Raw genomic sequence first — 16,216 nt, 5'->3', positions numbered from 1 at the left:
TGGCCGTATAAACCAAAGATATAAAAAGAATGCTGAATTTTTACTAAACAGGCTGCTGCAGAATAAAAATGTCACAGCATGGAATAATAATGCTGAATTTATTTTCAAAGGATCCGTAATACCAGGGTCAAACTTACTGGATTTGGTACGTAGTACAACGCAGAGCCATGCTCTGAACAGTAGAAATTTACCACCGGGTTGGGATTCATTTATGCAGGCTATGGCCGAGCTAAATATGCCGTCTACAGTTGTGGGTAACCCCGCTACTAGGAAGCTTTTAGATGAATTAAAAATTACCAACAGTGAGACACGCTCTGTATCTACACCGCTGAAGTTAGCGGCGGCGCCCCGTACAATTCAATCTTTACATTCCCCGTCATTAGGTACCACACGTGGAACTTTGCTACCTAAAAAAAGGTCTCTACCGATGCTACAAACCATGTGGCTCACGATGTAAAGAATGTACTGGCTAAAATGCTGTACTCGCCTTGTAACGCTATATTAATTATTTTGTAAGAAGTGTAATGATGTATGTTCATTGTACTATTTAATGTTTTTACTTTTTATATTCTGTAAGAATTTTTATAGTATTGAAATGTCTTTGAGATGTATTAATGTTTTTACTTTTTATATTCTGTAAGAATTTTTTACTTTTTATATTCTGTAAGAATTTTTATAGTATTGAAATGTCTTTGAGATGTTGTTTTATTGTGAGAAATAATTTTTTTTTACATTTTTACAATATCGTGTCTTTGGTTTTATATTTGTATAAAACACACCGCTTCTTACTTGCGTGTGTTGTAATGTGGCCGCATACATAATGTGTACATGACCCGCAGATAACCCTACATAACCCTACAGGTACAATACAGGTACAAACAGAAAATCTGTCTTTTCTGTTTGTGAAAATAAACATTTAGTTAATGGTCAGTAGAAACACAAATAAACAGCTGGTTGTGTTATAAAACAAAGTTCTGCACTATATCTGTACACTGTGAATAAAACACAGCTTACAGAATCAAACTCGAGCTACGTATAAAATCTAATATAAAACAAATGAGAAAGGTGTTATAAACCACGTGTAAAATAAATACACGACTAGGATATAATTATAAACATGTGTTATCCCACAAATACGGGAATTATATCAAACTGCAACAAATTAAAATATATCAAACTATATCAAAAGGGGAAATCAGCCAGCCTCAGGGACAGCTGGCTGACAGGAGGAGGGGAGGGGTTACACACTTTGATACACTTTGATAGGGGCGGGGCACCTGTCAGATTGAGTTTGACGAAACCTAGCTCTGCTACACTACTACTAACTAGGATTATAAATACCATTTATGGTAATATGCATTTAGGTACAGTGCTCATATGGCTTTCTACTCAGAAAATAGGAGATGCAGGTATTAAGCAAATGGATATTGTAGAGCTCAGTTTTTTTCATCTTTAACTTTCTAAGCCTTGTGAAGTGTGTGCCAGTGACTTACCTACAGCCGAGAACTTGAGCATTTAGGAAATCTGGTTAACCAGATATTTAAGAAATAGTGTATTGACAGCACAAACTATAGTCAGAATTCTCTCCACCAATTTAGCCTGGCTCCTGTTTGCAACATATATGTACATAGAAATAATTTAGAATTTAGGATACTCTGCCTTGACATTTTCAAATATGTTTTTTCCAAAATTGACCCATCAGTCCTCCTGGCATGTCTCTCTTATTAACAAATTATTAAGTCTGGACTATCTTTTCTTAAAACACTGAGTTTTGCCATTCTTTTGTTATTCCTCCTGCAAATGTATGTGCTATCTGGATGTTATCTTTCTTCTGCATACTCAGATGTTGTCATCATTGTTTGGACGTGTCACAATGTGTAGACACGGCCCTTTGACATGAGGAATGTCAGTCATGCAGGGAAATTGTATAATACTCATCATTCTTTATCTTTACCACTTAGAATGATTTTTTACAGTTATTTTATACTATATACTATTATTCTAAATCATAATGGGAATTTTTTGGTAGGGTTAACTACTAGGGATGAGCAGATGTTTTCAAATTCACCAACTTTGCCAAATTCTCCCCCAAAAAATGATTTCCACAAGTAAATTAGCATGAATCTAAAAGCTTGCAAAACTTGTAACTGCTTGGAAAATACACATGTGGAGAGAATAGAGAAAGGATCCCACTGAGCATAAGAGCTTAAACTCTACAGAAGAGGAGGAGAGAGAGAGCTCAGATGACCATAATAGATTATATTCCACAGAAGAGAGAGAGAGGATCCCGCTGACCATAAGAGTATACACTACACGAGAGAGAGGACCCTGCTGATCATCAAAGCTTACACTCTACATAAGAGAGAGAAAGAGGACCCGTTGACCATAAGAGTTTTCCTGCCACAAAAGAGAAGAGACGATTTTGATGACCATAAGAGCCTCTGGGACACAGAACCCATCTCCTTCCTGAGTGGTATGATGGCTGGACATTCCCATATTGTTTGTATAAGGCTAAGTGCACACGTTGCAGAATTGCCGCGGAAATTTCCGCAACAATTCTGCGCCTCCTGCCGCGGGTATATTGCATGCAGAATTGGCATGCATATTCCCGCAGAAAACTAGCGTTTTGCAAGCATAATTAGCTTGCAGAATGCTAGCGTTTTCCAAGTGATCTGTAGCATCGCTTGGAAAACTGATGGACAGGTTGGTCACACTTGTCAAACAGTGTTTGACAAGTGTGACCAACTTTTTACTATTGATGCAGCCTATGCCGCATCAATAGTACAAGATAGAATGTTAAAAATAATTAAAAAAATTAAAAATGGTTATACTCACCTACCGCAAACAGCTGATCTCCTCAGCGGCTTCCGTTCCTATAGATGGTATGTGTGCAGGACCTTCAATGACGTCGTGGTCACGTGACCGCGACATCATCGCGGTCATGTGACCGCGACGTCATCGCAGGTCCTTCACACACACCATCTATAGGAATGGAAGCGGCCGCATGCAGCGCTGAGGGGCAGGTAGACTCCGGTGGCCATCGAAGGTGAGTATATCACGATTTTTTTTATTTTAATTCTTTTTTTTTAACAATTATATGGTGCCCAGTCCATGGAGGAGAGTCTCCTCTCCTCCACCCTGGGTACCAACCGCACATGATCTGCTTACTTCCCGCGTGGTGGGCATAGCTCCATGCAGGAAGTAAGCAGATCAATGCATTCCTAGGTGTGCGGAATCCCCGCGATTCCGCAAATTTAATGAACATGCTGTGTTTTTTTCTGGAATGCGAATCCGCTCAAAAAAAAATGCAACATGTGCACAAAAAAATGCGGATTGCATTCTATTAAATAGGATGCTTAATGTGAGCGGTTTTTTTTCGTGGTTTTATAGCGTTTTATAGCGAAAAACCACAAAAAAAACGCAAAAAATCTGCTATGTGTGCACACAGCCTAAAAGTATAATTGTTTGTACAGATGAACGCAGGACCTTCAGGTATCTTGAAAATGTACCCAAGGATGAGCCAGACTTGTGAAAGTCCACAATTCTCAGCCTGATATCTTGGCTGATTTTTTTTAGACTTTCCCATGATGCTACACAAAGAAGCAGTGTGTTTTAGGTGTGCATCCCTGAACACCACAAACTTGTCCTGCCCCCCAAAAACCAGTCCTGGAGGGCCACCTTGGGTTCAGGCTGGGTGTGACTGACAGCTGAGATCACCAGTGTTGCACCACTAACAACTGTAGATCTGTCACTTCTAGAGACATAGTCTGCATTTGTTTTGCAAGAGCCGCAACAGCATCTATGTTGGGACCTTGCGAATAAATGAGGCCAGCAATAATGTCATGCCAGAGAAAGAAGATGCCTGGCGTGCGACACAAAGCAAAGGTGTGAGGGAGCTGGTAAAGGGGAGCTCTGAAGTATGGAGAGATGAAAGATGCTGACCCCTCAACACTCACTTTGCTGACAGCTGTGCTCCCTATCACCCTAGACTGGTCTTTCCCCCCCATGCACCATCACGTGCCTATGCCCTTTGCTGACCCTTGGTCTGAGAACTAAATAGTGAGCTGGATAGCAAGACACTCGTCTTACTACTACAAGAAGACAGCACAGTGAAATTGACAGACAGGGGAAACACACAAACAAATGGAAATCCACAAGAATCAAAAGAAACACTAACAACTTCGCCAAGAAGTCTTCAGTTTCCCCAGGACCACAATTGCTACTCCAGATAAGCAAGGCACAGGATAGAAAAACCTGATGCTCTCATGGGAGAAAGCCAGAAATTAGTTTAAATAGTGAAGGGGATTGTACCAATAAGCAGCAACTGAGACCAAAGTTAAATGGAATCTCAGCAGACTTAAACCAAGGACTCTTAACCCCTTCTGTACCAAAAGAAATGGTAAACCTTCACCACTCATGTGAATGGTCGCATAGACTCCAAAGAGGACCTGTGATCAGCAAACCTCTGTGATCTTCTGAACCCAGGTGCACTACAGGTTCAGCAGGGTGCAGCATACTCGTGACACTTACACACTACAGGAGAGATACTGTATAAACTTAGACCACGTTTACACATTCAGCATTTGGTCAGTATTTTACATTACTTGGGGTTTTCACATATACCAACGGTCTTTTTGGTTTCCTTTCTTTTCCTTTCATCTTTCGGTATGACAGTGTGAACACGTCTTTAGCCCTATGTCTCACTTTCTGTCCTTTCTGTTTGTGTGCCCTCCATTCTGTTGTTGTGGTTTTGGGTTATACACTGTCTATAGTTGAGGGTGCAGTTAGTAATTGCATAATTTTATGGTGCCAACCTCCACGGTCCGGCAGTGACAAATCAGGGTTAGGTTTGGGATTGCCTATTCTGTATAAGAACCTTATACAGAACTACTCCCTTAGTTTGTCCATCCCTGTGTGTTAAGGCTAAGTTATGACACTTTGTCTAACTTGTTCCCAGACGCCACGTGAACTTCTAACACAAGGCTGGGACAAGGTATTTTGGTGCCATAAGCAGATGAAGCCTATGAAGCCCCCCAAATTCAAAGGAATGGGTAATAGACTAAGGTAACAGGACCCCTAATGCACCTTCTGTTTCCCCCACGATGTATCAAGTAACAAGTTCTGACAACAACTTCTACTATAAATGTTCCCTTTTTCACCAAAAATGTCTGAAAAAGTAAACAGGGAGTGCAATTTCAAAGATAGATATTGAATCAATACATTTTTTGCTAACTATTTTCATAATACGGGGAAAAAATAGCTATATTCATTCCTGACATACTATATTTTAAACGTCAAACCCAAGGATAGTCATGGAAACTAATATAGTTTAAAAATAATAAGGTTATGTAGTTTCAATTAAGGTGTCCAGAATTTGGCAGATACCTTAATGGCAAATAAACAGAACCCACTATAGATAAAGGAATACGTTTGATGGTTTTTGCATCTGTTATGTGACAAATACAGCTTGCACAAAACTGATGGTGGTTCTAGTGGTGTATTCATGTACTGATGGTGGCTCTGGTGAAATATTCTGGTTCTGGTGACATATACAGCACTATATTCTGGTGCTGTATTCATGCACTTCTGATGGCTCTGGTGATTTATTCATGTAATGATGGTGATTCTGGTGATATATGCATCAGAATTATCATCAGTACATGAATACGAAAATAAAATCATCATCAGTACATAATTAGAGCATCATAGCTATCAATCGTACATGAATATGGCATCAGAAACATCATCAGTAAATAAATACATCACCAGAAGCTCCTTCCCTATCTCTAACACTTGGGGAGCCCTAGCTCACACTGCTACCTGGATTACTTCTGATGGTGAAGACATCGGGGCCACGTACCTTGCTTTAGTTCCTGAATCCACCTTCAGTGTGTACCCTTCCCTCACCCAGGGAAGAGGGGAGTGGTAGTATACCGTAGTGCGCCAGTCAAAGTAATATAAACAGGGTTAATGAAAAATACCAAACATGCAAATATACTCACACATATAACAGAGGAATGTACTGGGGAGTGAGGGATACCAAGGTAGAAAAAGAAACGGAATTATCACACCCTCAAAACCTAGCAACCATCACCGATAATACAACCAAATGCCTTCTCCTATGATAACCAGAACAGCCTCCAACCATGCAGCATAAGCTAGCTGTTACGGCCTCTGGTAATACTCATCTTGCTTCCCGGGTCCCTCGCCGCGTCCTGCCTGCTCTTCCGGGTCCTCAGCCATGCTGGGGATCCTGTTCCCCGTGCATGCGCACTAGGTCGCTTACGTCGCAGTCACGCGCACTCTTGCTTTTTTATGATGCCAGGTTGCAGCGGCCTCCGGGTATATCAGGTCGCTTCCTCCTTGAGGAAGCACCTGATTGTTATTGTGCCTTTCTATGCCTCCTCCAGGTCCTCTTAGGTTTCTCAGGTCCCTCTACCTCTCTGGGTGCTGTATGTCTCCAGTACCTTCACCGCTCTGTCCCAGTACGCTTCCAGTGTGTGCGTGCTCTGTAGTGATGAGTGAATATACTCGTTACTCAAGATTTCCCGAGCACGCTCGGGTGTCCTCCGAGTATTTTTTAGTGATCGGAGATTTAGTTTTAATCGCCTCAGCTGAGTGATTAACAGCTATTAGCCAGGCTAAGTACCTGTGGGGGTTTCCTGGTTGCTAGGGAATCCCCACATGTAATCAAGAGGGCTGGTAGCTGTAAATCATCCAGCTGCGATGAAAAAAACTAAATCTCCGAGCACTATATAATACTCGGAGGACACAAGAGCATGCTCGGGAAATCTCTAGTAACGAGTATATTCGCTCATCACTAGTGCTCTGCTCAGCCCCTGTACGCTTCCAGTGCATGCGTGCTCTGCTCAGTCCCTGTACGCTTCCAGTGCATGGTCTGCTCTGTCCCTGTATGCTTCCAGTGTGTGCATGCTCTTATCTGTCCCTGTACGCTTCCAGTGTCTGCGTGCTCTGCTCTGTCCCTGTATGCTTACAGTGCGTGCTCTGCTCTGTCGCTGTACTCCTCCAGTGCGTGGTTTGCTCCGACCAGGATCCAGCACCCTCTGTGTGAACCATGCCGTGTCCTGAGTCCCGGGTCTCCCTGTGGCTGCTCTGCCCTTCTGGTCCTCGATGAGTACCCTGATTCTTCTCATTGTCCTCGAGCCGCCCCTCTGGCACAAGCTATCCTAACGGTCCCTGTATAGGGGTTGGTTCCATCTGGCCAGCTCTAATGGGATCGGTTGTCACCGAGATTCAGTGGGTCCTCTCCAGGAATCATAACACTATCTCTGACAATGAATGCTAGCCAGGACTGAGTTTATATAGGAGATGGGAGTGGCTAACAGTGCACAGCTGAGAGCATTAACATCTAGGGGCTCTCAAAGGAGCAGACTAACCCCTGTACTTCCTAGATAAATTTACAATGTTTAATCAGAAGGTGAAGTGCTTCTAGCCAGTGCAGGAGTAGAATAAATCAGATGCTGGCTCCTCTCTGTGGTGGTAATCCCATGAAAGAGACACCATCATCAGAATGCAGACCATACAGGTACCACAGTAATGATGAGACACAGTCAGTATCCAGGGCTGTATTTGCCACTAGGCATTTGAGGGCAGGTGCCTAGGGCGGCAGGATGCGGGGGGCGCACTTGAGCAAGGTTTTTTCTTTTTTTTTTTTTCATAAAAGTCCGGGGTCAAGTGCCCGCCTTCCCTCCTCCCTCCCTCCTTCCTCCTCCCCCCCCTCCCCTCCCTGACGACGTCATATTCACCTTCCTCCAGCGGTGGCTGCAACTCTGTCTCAGCGCTGGCAGCGCATCCTGTCTTCAACGGTCAGGTGGTACCGCTCATTAAGGTGATAAATATGCGCATATTCATCACCTTAAAGAGCGGTACCACCTGACCGCTCATACTGGAAGGAAGACCCTGCAGAGATGCCGGGAAGTTCTGCGCCGCGCGGTGAGAGGTCAGTATGACAGGGGAGGAGGATGGGGGAGCCATGCATGCAGGGGAGAAGGATATGGGAGCCACGCACGCAGGGGAGAAGGATATGGGAGCCATGCGCGCAGGGGAGGAGGATAGAGCAGCCATGCACGCAGGGTGGGAGGATAGAGGAGACATGCACGCAGGGGAGAAGGATATGGGAGCCATGCACGCAGGGGAGGAGGATAGAGGAGCCATGCATGCAGGGGAGAAGGATAGAGGAGCCATGCATGCAGGGTTGGAGGATATGGCAGCCATGCATGCAGGGTGGGAGGATATGGGAGCCATGCACGCAGGGGAGAAGGATATGGGAGCCATGCACGCAGGGGAGAAGGATATGGGAGCCATGCACGCAGGGGAGAAGGATATGGGAGCCATGCACACAGGGGAGGAGGAGAGAGGAGCCATGCACGCAGGGTGGGAGCATAGAGGAGCCATGCACGCAGGGGAGAATGATATGGGAGCCATGCACGCAGGGGAGAAGGATATGGGAGCCATGCACGCAGGGGAGAAGGATATGGGAGCCATGCACGCAGGGGAGAAGGATATGGGAGCCATGCACGCAGGGGTGGAGGATAGAGGAACCATGCACGCAGGGGAGAATGATATGGGAGCCATGCACGCAGGGGAGAAGGATATGGGAGCCATGCACGCAGGGGATAAGGATATGGGAGCCATGCATGCAGGGGTGGAGGATAGAGGAGCCATGCACGCAGGGGAGGAGGATAGAGGAGCCATGCACGCAGGGTGGGAGGATAGAGGAGCCATGCACTCAGGTGAGAAGGATATGGGAGCCATGCACGCAGGGGAGAAGGATATGGAAGCCATGCACGCAGGGGAGAAGGATATGGGAGCCATTCACGCAGGGGAGAAGGATAGAGGAGCCATGTACGCAGGGGAGAAGGATATGGGAGCCATGCATGCAGGGGAGAAGGATATGGGAGCCATGCACGCAGGGGAGGAGGATAGAGGAGCCATGCATGCAGGGTGGGAAGCTAGAGAAGCCATGCACGCAGGGTGGGAGGATGGGGGAGCCATGCACGCAGGGTGGGAGGATGGGGGAGCCATGCACGCAGGGTGGGAGGATGGAGGAGCCATGCACGCAGAGTGAGAGGATGGAGGAGCCATGCACACAGGGTGGGAGGATGGGTGAGCCATGAACACAGGGTGGGAGGATGGGGGAGCCATGCACACAGGGTGGGAGGATGGAGGAGCTATGCACGCAGGGTGAGAGGATGGAGGAGCCATGCACGCAGGGTGGGAGGATGGGGGAGCCATGCACGCAGGGTGGGAGGATGGAGTATAAATACTGGGTCCTATAGGGGGGACACAGTGTGAGAGGACAGTGTGAAGAGGGGGCCGGTATAGAAAGGAGAGGTCAGTTTGAAGAGCATGTACCATAAGAAGGACAATGTGGGGGTCATATTTTGTGCAGACAATATAGTGAGGGGCAATTTTTTATTCAGGAGCATTATAATGACACTTGTATCTTTAAGGGCGTCATGTGGAGATTTTCTGCAATAGAGCGGAGAAGATGGAAGTCTGCAGAGATGGCTGTGGCTGAGAAAACTCATCATGGGATCTGAACAAGATGAAGAAAAGGAGAACGGCTCCAGAGACGATGCCATCTATAAGGTACCTGGATGTAAATGTTATTTGTGATACTAACTAACAATCATGTTTTCATTTGTTAGGAGCATTAAAGGAGATGTCCAGGTTTGTGTTGAGTCTGCAGTCATTCTTTGTGACTACAGACTACTGACTTCCCACAGTGCGCACTGCACGTAGTCAGGATTCTCTTGTGCTGGCGATTTACATTAATGTGGTCACATGCTGACTAGACATATGTGGCCTCTGTCAATGAAAATGAACTGAGTGAGGCCAAGAACGTCTAGTCGGAATGTGGCCAGAAGTATACAGATCACATACTTGTGCTGACATGACTGTCCACCGGCAAAGGAGAATCCTAAAAGTGTGCAGTGCATTAGCTGTGAGTAGGGTTGAGTGAAACGGGTCGGCCAGATTCAGAAGTCACCAACTTTTGGCAAAGTCGGATTTCATGAAACCCGTCACGACCCCTGTGTGGGGTCGGCCATGAGGTCGGCGATCTTCTGATCTGGAATCGAAATTCCAATACCGAGTTCCGATATGTTTAAGATATCGGGAATCGGTATCGGAATTCATATTTAAGTGTAAAATAAAGAATAAAAATAAAAAAATATTGATATACTCACCCTCGGACGCGCCCTGGTTCTCACCGGCAGCCTTCCTTCCTAAGAATGAGCGCCTGAAGGGCCTTCGATGACGTCGCCAATCACAAGGCCCGACATCATCTAAGGTCCTTCAGGCGCTAATTCTTAGGAAGGAAGCGTCCGAGGGCACGTCCGAGGGTGAGTATATTCCTAATAGGTATATACTCACCCTCGGACGCGCCCTGGTTCTAACCCGCAGCCTTCCTTCCTAAGAATCAGCGCCTGAAGGACCTTAGATGACGTCTCGGCTTGTGATTGGTCGCGTGATGCCCATGTGACCGCTCACGTGACCAATCACAAGCCGCGACGTCATCGAAGGTCCTTCAGGAGCTCATTCTTAGGAAGGAAGGCTGCCGTTGAGAACCAGGGCGCGTCCGAGGGTAAGTATATCAATATTTTTTATTTTGATTCTTTATTTTACACTTAAATATGGATCCCAGGGCCTGAAGGAGAGTTTCCTCTCCTTCAGACCCTGGGAACCATTAGAAACCCAATGCACTGCATTGGGTTTCGTGTTTCGGCCGACCCCGACTTTTCTATAGGATCGGCCGATTTCACTCGACCCGACTTTTGAAAAAGTCGGGTTTCGTGAAACCCGACCCGATCCTATAAAAAGAAAAGTCGCTCAACCCTAGCTGTGAGAATTCAGAAGCTGCGATGTCAGGATTCAGCTCTGCAGGTTCCAGTAGTCATCATATGGACACTTCACTCATATGCAACTTTCATGCTCATGGTCCTGTGACAACGAACTTCTCTTCTGCTTCTCTGTTTTTCACTGAACATTGAGAGCATTAGGGAGAGGAGCTCGTCGTTGCATGACTGAGTCTGCAAATCGCATATGTCCTTGGGGGGGGGGGGGGCGGCCAAAATGAATTCTTGCACCTGGTGCCAGAAAACCTAGATGCACCTCTGCCGGTGTGCTACTGCGAGCGGTGATTACCAGGTCCGGTAGAGGGAGGTCTGTGCACAGGCAGTGAGGCAGGGACTGAGGGTGTGGACAGAGAGAATGGAGACCCGGAGACTGCACGTCCCAGTCTATGCTGTAGCCTGGAGCCCTCATTATCATAGGAATATGTCAGTTAATTGTTTTTCTAAAGCTTTATAGTGTAGTTTTAGGTCAGAGAGGGATGGTTAGGGATGAGCTAGGAAGGTGCATGGACAGGTAGTGATTGCTACTTGCGGACATGTGCGGCAATTGCAGTTTTGCACTTGCGATGATACAAAAAACACTGCTAGCAGTGTTTTTTTCCATTGCTGCAAGTACCGCATTTGCCGGATCGCGGCAAAACCGCAAAAGCCGCACATGTCCGCAAGTCCCATAGGGAATAAATGAGGCCGAACGCAGTGTTGCCGTAAGTGATCCGTTACACGGCAGATGTGGAAAAACTGCCGGATCTGCTGCAAAAGGCTACCTTCACAGCAGCGATTTATGGCAAAGTCACTGCCGATAGTGTCATACTCACCAAAGGGGGAGGCAGCACTAAAAGTGCCTAGGGCAGCAGAAACTCTAAATACGGCCCTGTCAGTATCACAAATGAACATTTACCTCCACATATCTTATAGTTAATATTTTCTCTGGAGTCATCTCTTTCTTTTCATCTCCATCATGCCTTTTTGTCATGATGACTTTTCACATCCACAACTCATCTCTACAGACCTCCCTCTTCTCTGGACGTCTGCAGTACTTCTCCACACAATGTTCTTAAAAATAAAAGTGTTATTAAAGTCACATGTGCCTTAAAAATATCTGTCCATGATATGCCCTAAATAAACCTCTTACAATATAGGGCCTCCATGATGTCCACCATAATGAGCTATAGCCACTAGAGATGGGTGATCCCGAACAGTAAAATTCGGGGTCCGCAACTTACATCTATTGTTCGGGCACGGACCCCAAACACAGACTTCACCAGGAAGTCCGTGTTACGGTCCAGGTTTGGCATCCTGAGCACCGGGTGTTTCTCGTGCTGTCATGTGCATGACAGTGGGTCAAACATTGCTTTTGATTGGCGGCAAAATCATTCCCACCGGTCAGACAGATGACAATTGACAGCTTGAGCCCGCAGCTGTGATCGGAGGTAAAAAAGTTTACCCTGGGTCACTGCCATCGGCTGATGGGACTACTACTCCCATCAGCCTACACCTGCTGCCGCTAATAAGAGCGAGAGCAAGTGGCGGCTGATGGGCGTATTCATCAGCTGGTGCCTGCACTCTAAATGAATAAGTACAAAAAAATGGGTTTGTAATTTTGAAAAACAGCAAGATAAAACTTACAGCTGTGGGCTACAACCTTCAGCTGTCAGCTTTAGGAAAGCTGGTTATCAACAATAGAGGAGTCCCAACACCATTTTTTAAGTATTTTAATAAATAATAAAAAAGACGGTGTGAGCTCACCCTAATTTTTGACAATCAGCCAAGCTAAAGCAGGTGAGGGATATGATTGTTTTTAATTTTATGTTTTATTATAGGAGACCATAACTTCAGTGGAATGGGCGTTAGGTGAGTATAACTGTGTTTGTTATTTTTAGATAAAAAAGTAATAGTGTGTTTTTTTATTTCAAATAAAGGATATTATTCTTGTGTTTATTTACAATATAACTGTAGGATTAGTAATGGAGAGGCGTTTTTTTAAATTTATTTAGAGTGCAGGCACCGGCTGATGAATACTCCCACTCACATTAATAAGATCTGCATTATTGAAGCACAATTCTTCTCAGTTTTGGTTTTCATAATATTGCCAAGAACAAGGCGGAGATTCTAAACAAGGTTTTTATATTTAAAATATTGCTTTTAAAGTTGTGGAAATCTTTTACCCTTCTTAGCACATTGATCTTTTCTATTATCACGCTGTAATCGATTGTTTACTTGTATGTTATATCAGGGTTGGACAAAGTCCAGGAGCCAGGTATCCTTTGCACCCAGAAATTTGCCTCTGGCACTTACCTTTTATTGGTTGTCTTTCTTTTGCTGTTATTAGCGGCAGAAGGCGTTGACTAATGGGAGTGGTAGTATCATCAGCCTACGCCAGTGACCGAAGGTTAACTTTTTTCCTCCGATCTCAGCTGCGGTCTCACGCTGTCATTTGACAGTGTGGGAACCGCATCTGTCTGACCAGCGGTAATGATTTTAACGCCGATCAGGGGCACTGATTGCTGCATTGTAATGAACATGACAGCGTGGCAAACACTGGATGTTCAGGCCCCCCATTCAAGTTTTTTTTTAACTGTTCTGCCAAACCCACCAGACCCGAACATCCAGGGTTCCGCCTATCTCTAATAACCAAGACACTGTCTACCATTGTCAGCTGTAAACACCACACTGTCTACCCTTATGAACCATAGTCTATATCATGGCTGTCCCCTGTCTAATTTTCCATTATACTTCCTGTATCTCTCCACTGTGCCCTCAACCTGCTAACCTGTCTCCATATTGTTCTCCCATTTCACGTTGTCCCTTCTCTACTGTATATCCATCCTGTGCCCCTATTCAAACTATGACATCATATTGCCCACAACTTTGCCCTCTTCAAACAGTAACCACTCCTCACACTGTGAAAAAGAAAGGGACACAGGGTCTTTGAACAATCGATGTTTGCTATTATGTTGATTAATCATTGTATAAGTACATGTAGCTTGTTGACTTGCATTTTGTTGGAGCTAAAAAATTTTTTTATCAAAACCACAGTATTTCTTCAACCCAGGTATAATTATAATCAGTATAGCAGCGCCATCCTGACAATGCCTTTAATTTACGCAGCAAAATCCTTATGACAGATTCGCTTTAATCAATCTGCATAGTTTCTGCTCCACTGTTTTGCAGGTCAACTAGCTACATAGTCTTATACAATAGGTAATCAACATATTTGTAAACATCAATTGTCAATGAACCTGCATCCCTGTCCTCCAAGAGATAAACAGCAGCCATTCAACAATTCACAAACATCAATTCAAGACCCAATGTCCAGATTCATATGAACAATAGTCTATGTTGCTTGACCTACTAAAAATATACCTATGGCATAATTAAGATTAAATGCTGTGTTGTAATTCCAGTATCATCACCATAACAAACAGTATAATGTCCTCCACAGACCCATATACAGTATAGTCACTGCAGTCCCTCAAGTACTTTGCTGTCCCTCACACCGTCCTTCACTTGCTGTCCTCTGCATAGCCCCTCATTTGCTATCCCCCTCACACAGATTATCATTTCATGCCTCTTGCACAGCCCCTCATTTCAAGGCTCTCTGAAATGCCCCTAATTTCATGCCCCCCTACAGAGTCCCTTATTTCATGGCCCCTGTACAGTCCATCATTTCATGACCCACTACACTGTGCCTTGTTTCTTGCCCCCTTACACAGTCCTTCATTTCATGACTCCGTGCACTGTCCCTCATTTCATAGCCACTGCCCAGTCCCTTATTTTATACCCCCATGCGCAGGCTTTCATTTCATGGTCAAAGAATATAAGACTTAAAAAAAAAATAAAAGCTTATACTCACCTAATCTATGCTCGCCATCCACCGTCTCTTCTTCTATCCTGGATAGCAGTGGGCACTTGACCACATCTGATGTTTCCTGTATGCGCAGTCTCCACGATGGTGCAGGTCAGGAGTAACCTGCATCTTCATGTAGTTCCCAAGAAGCAGGGAGATTATCACAGCTCCTCTGCTCCTGTTCCAGGTGGCACTCATAGCAATTGCATTAGTGTATTATAGGCACTAATTAGGTGTAGGAAGGAATCGATGGCCGGGGAGCAGGCGGTGAGCATGGTGAGCTGTTTAAGTGACTCACTGACACTGATCACCTGAGTGTCTGCAATCCCTGCTGCCAGTGTGCTGAATGCCTGCCGCAATTTTTATCAAAGTGCGACCCTGTCGGATAGGCAAGAGGTAGCACCTTAAGCGGGTGCCTACCCTGCCTACCCCTTGTCCTGGCCCTGATTTAACAATATGTTATGCACTGATTGTTGTTCCTTAGTTTAAGATAATAACTAACTGTTTTTTAGGAAATTGAAAGTTAAGCAATTCCTTTCTATAATTGTTAAAGTAACCCAAACTGAACATTCACTTAAACTTCCAAAGAAAAAAGAAAAATGTGTAAAACTAAAACAAAGATTACAATATCCAAAGAATAATACAAATGGAAATTGGAAATTAAATATGTGACTTTGAAATAGAAGATCCCAATAGCAAACGTTTTGTGGGAGAGGCTGCACTATCTATTATGTAGCATGTCAAAAAGAAAACTGTATGCTATTGACTTAATATGAAAGGCTTATTTACTTGTCATGTAATACATGTCAATGCACATCCCCATCCTTATAAAGTAACCACTATGTGGTCTAATGACAGGCTCAATGGACCATAGGTTACTGCAGTCTATAAATTACAATGCAACTATGTTCTTTCCCAGAAAAGGATCATTAAATCAATGTCAGTTTTACTAGGCCAGCATGTGCAGAGGATGGATGAGAAATCCGCAGACGATGTAGGACCTTAACCAAATATTGCAAACTATGACATTTCTACGGCCTCTACATCAGAGCACTTGGATTGACCGTATTTTGAGTATAATCTGTCTGTGTTAATCAGACAGTTCAATTAGTTTTATCCATTACATCTGATGTTTATAAACAATATGTACTGTATGTTTATTTGTTCAGTATACAGGTGCATTTCACAGTATTAGAATATCATCAAAAAATTAATTTATTTCAGCTCTTCAATACAAAAAGTGAAACTCATATATTATATAGAGTTATAGGGTCATTGCAAACAGAGTGATCTATTTCAAGTGTTTATTTCTGTTAATGTTGATGATTATGGCTTACAGCCAAAGAAAACCCAAAAGTCACTATCTCAGTAAATTAGAATACTTTATAACAACAGCTTGAAAAATGATTTTAAAATCTGAAATGTTGGCCTACTGAAATGTATGTTCAGTAAATGCACGCAATACTTGGTCGGGGCTCCTTTGGCATCAATT

This window comes from Ranitomeya imitator, chromosome 5 (genome assembly GCF_032444005.1).
Source record: "Ranitomeya imitator isolate aRanImi1 chromosome 5, aRanImi1.pri, whole genome shotgun sequence".
Classification (NCBI taxonomy): domain Eukaryota; kingdom Metazoa; phylum Chordata; class Amphibia; order Anura; family Dendrobatidae; genus Ranitomeya; species Ranitomeya imitator.
This window is presented reverse-complemented; position numbering follows the sequence as displayed.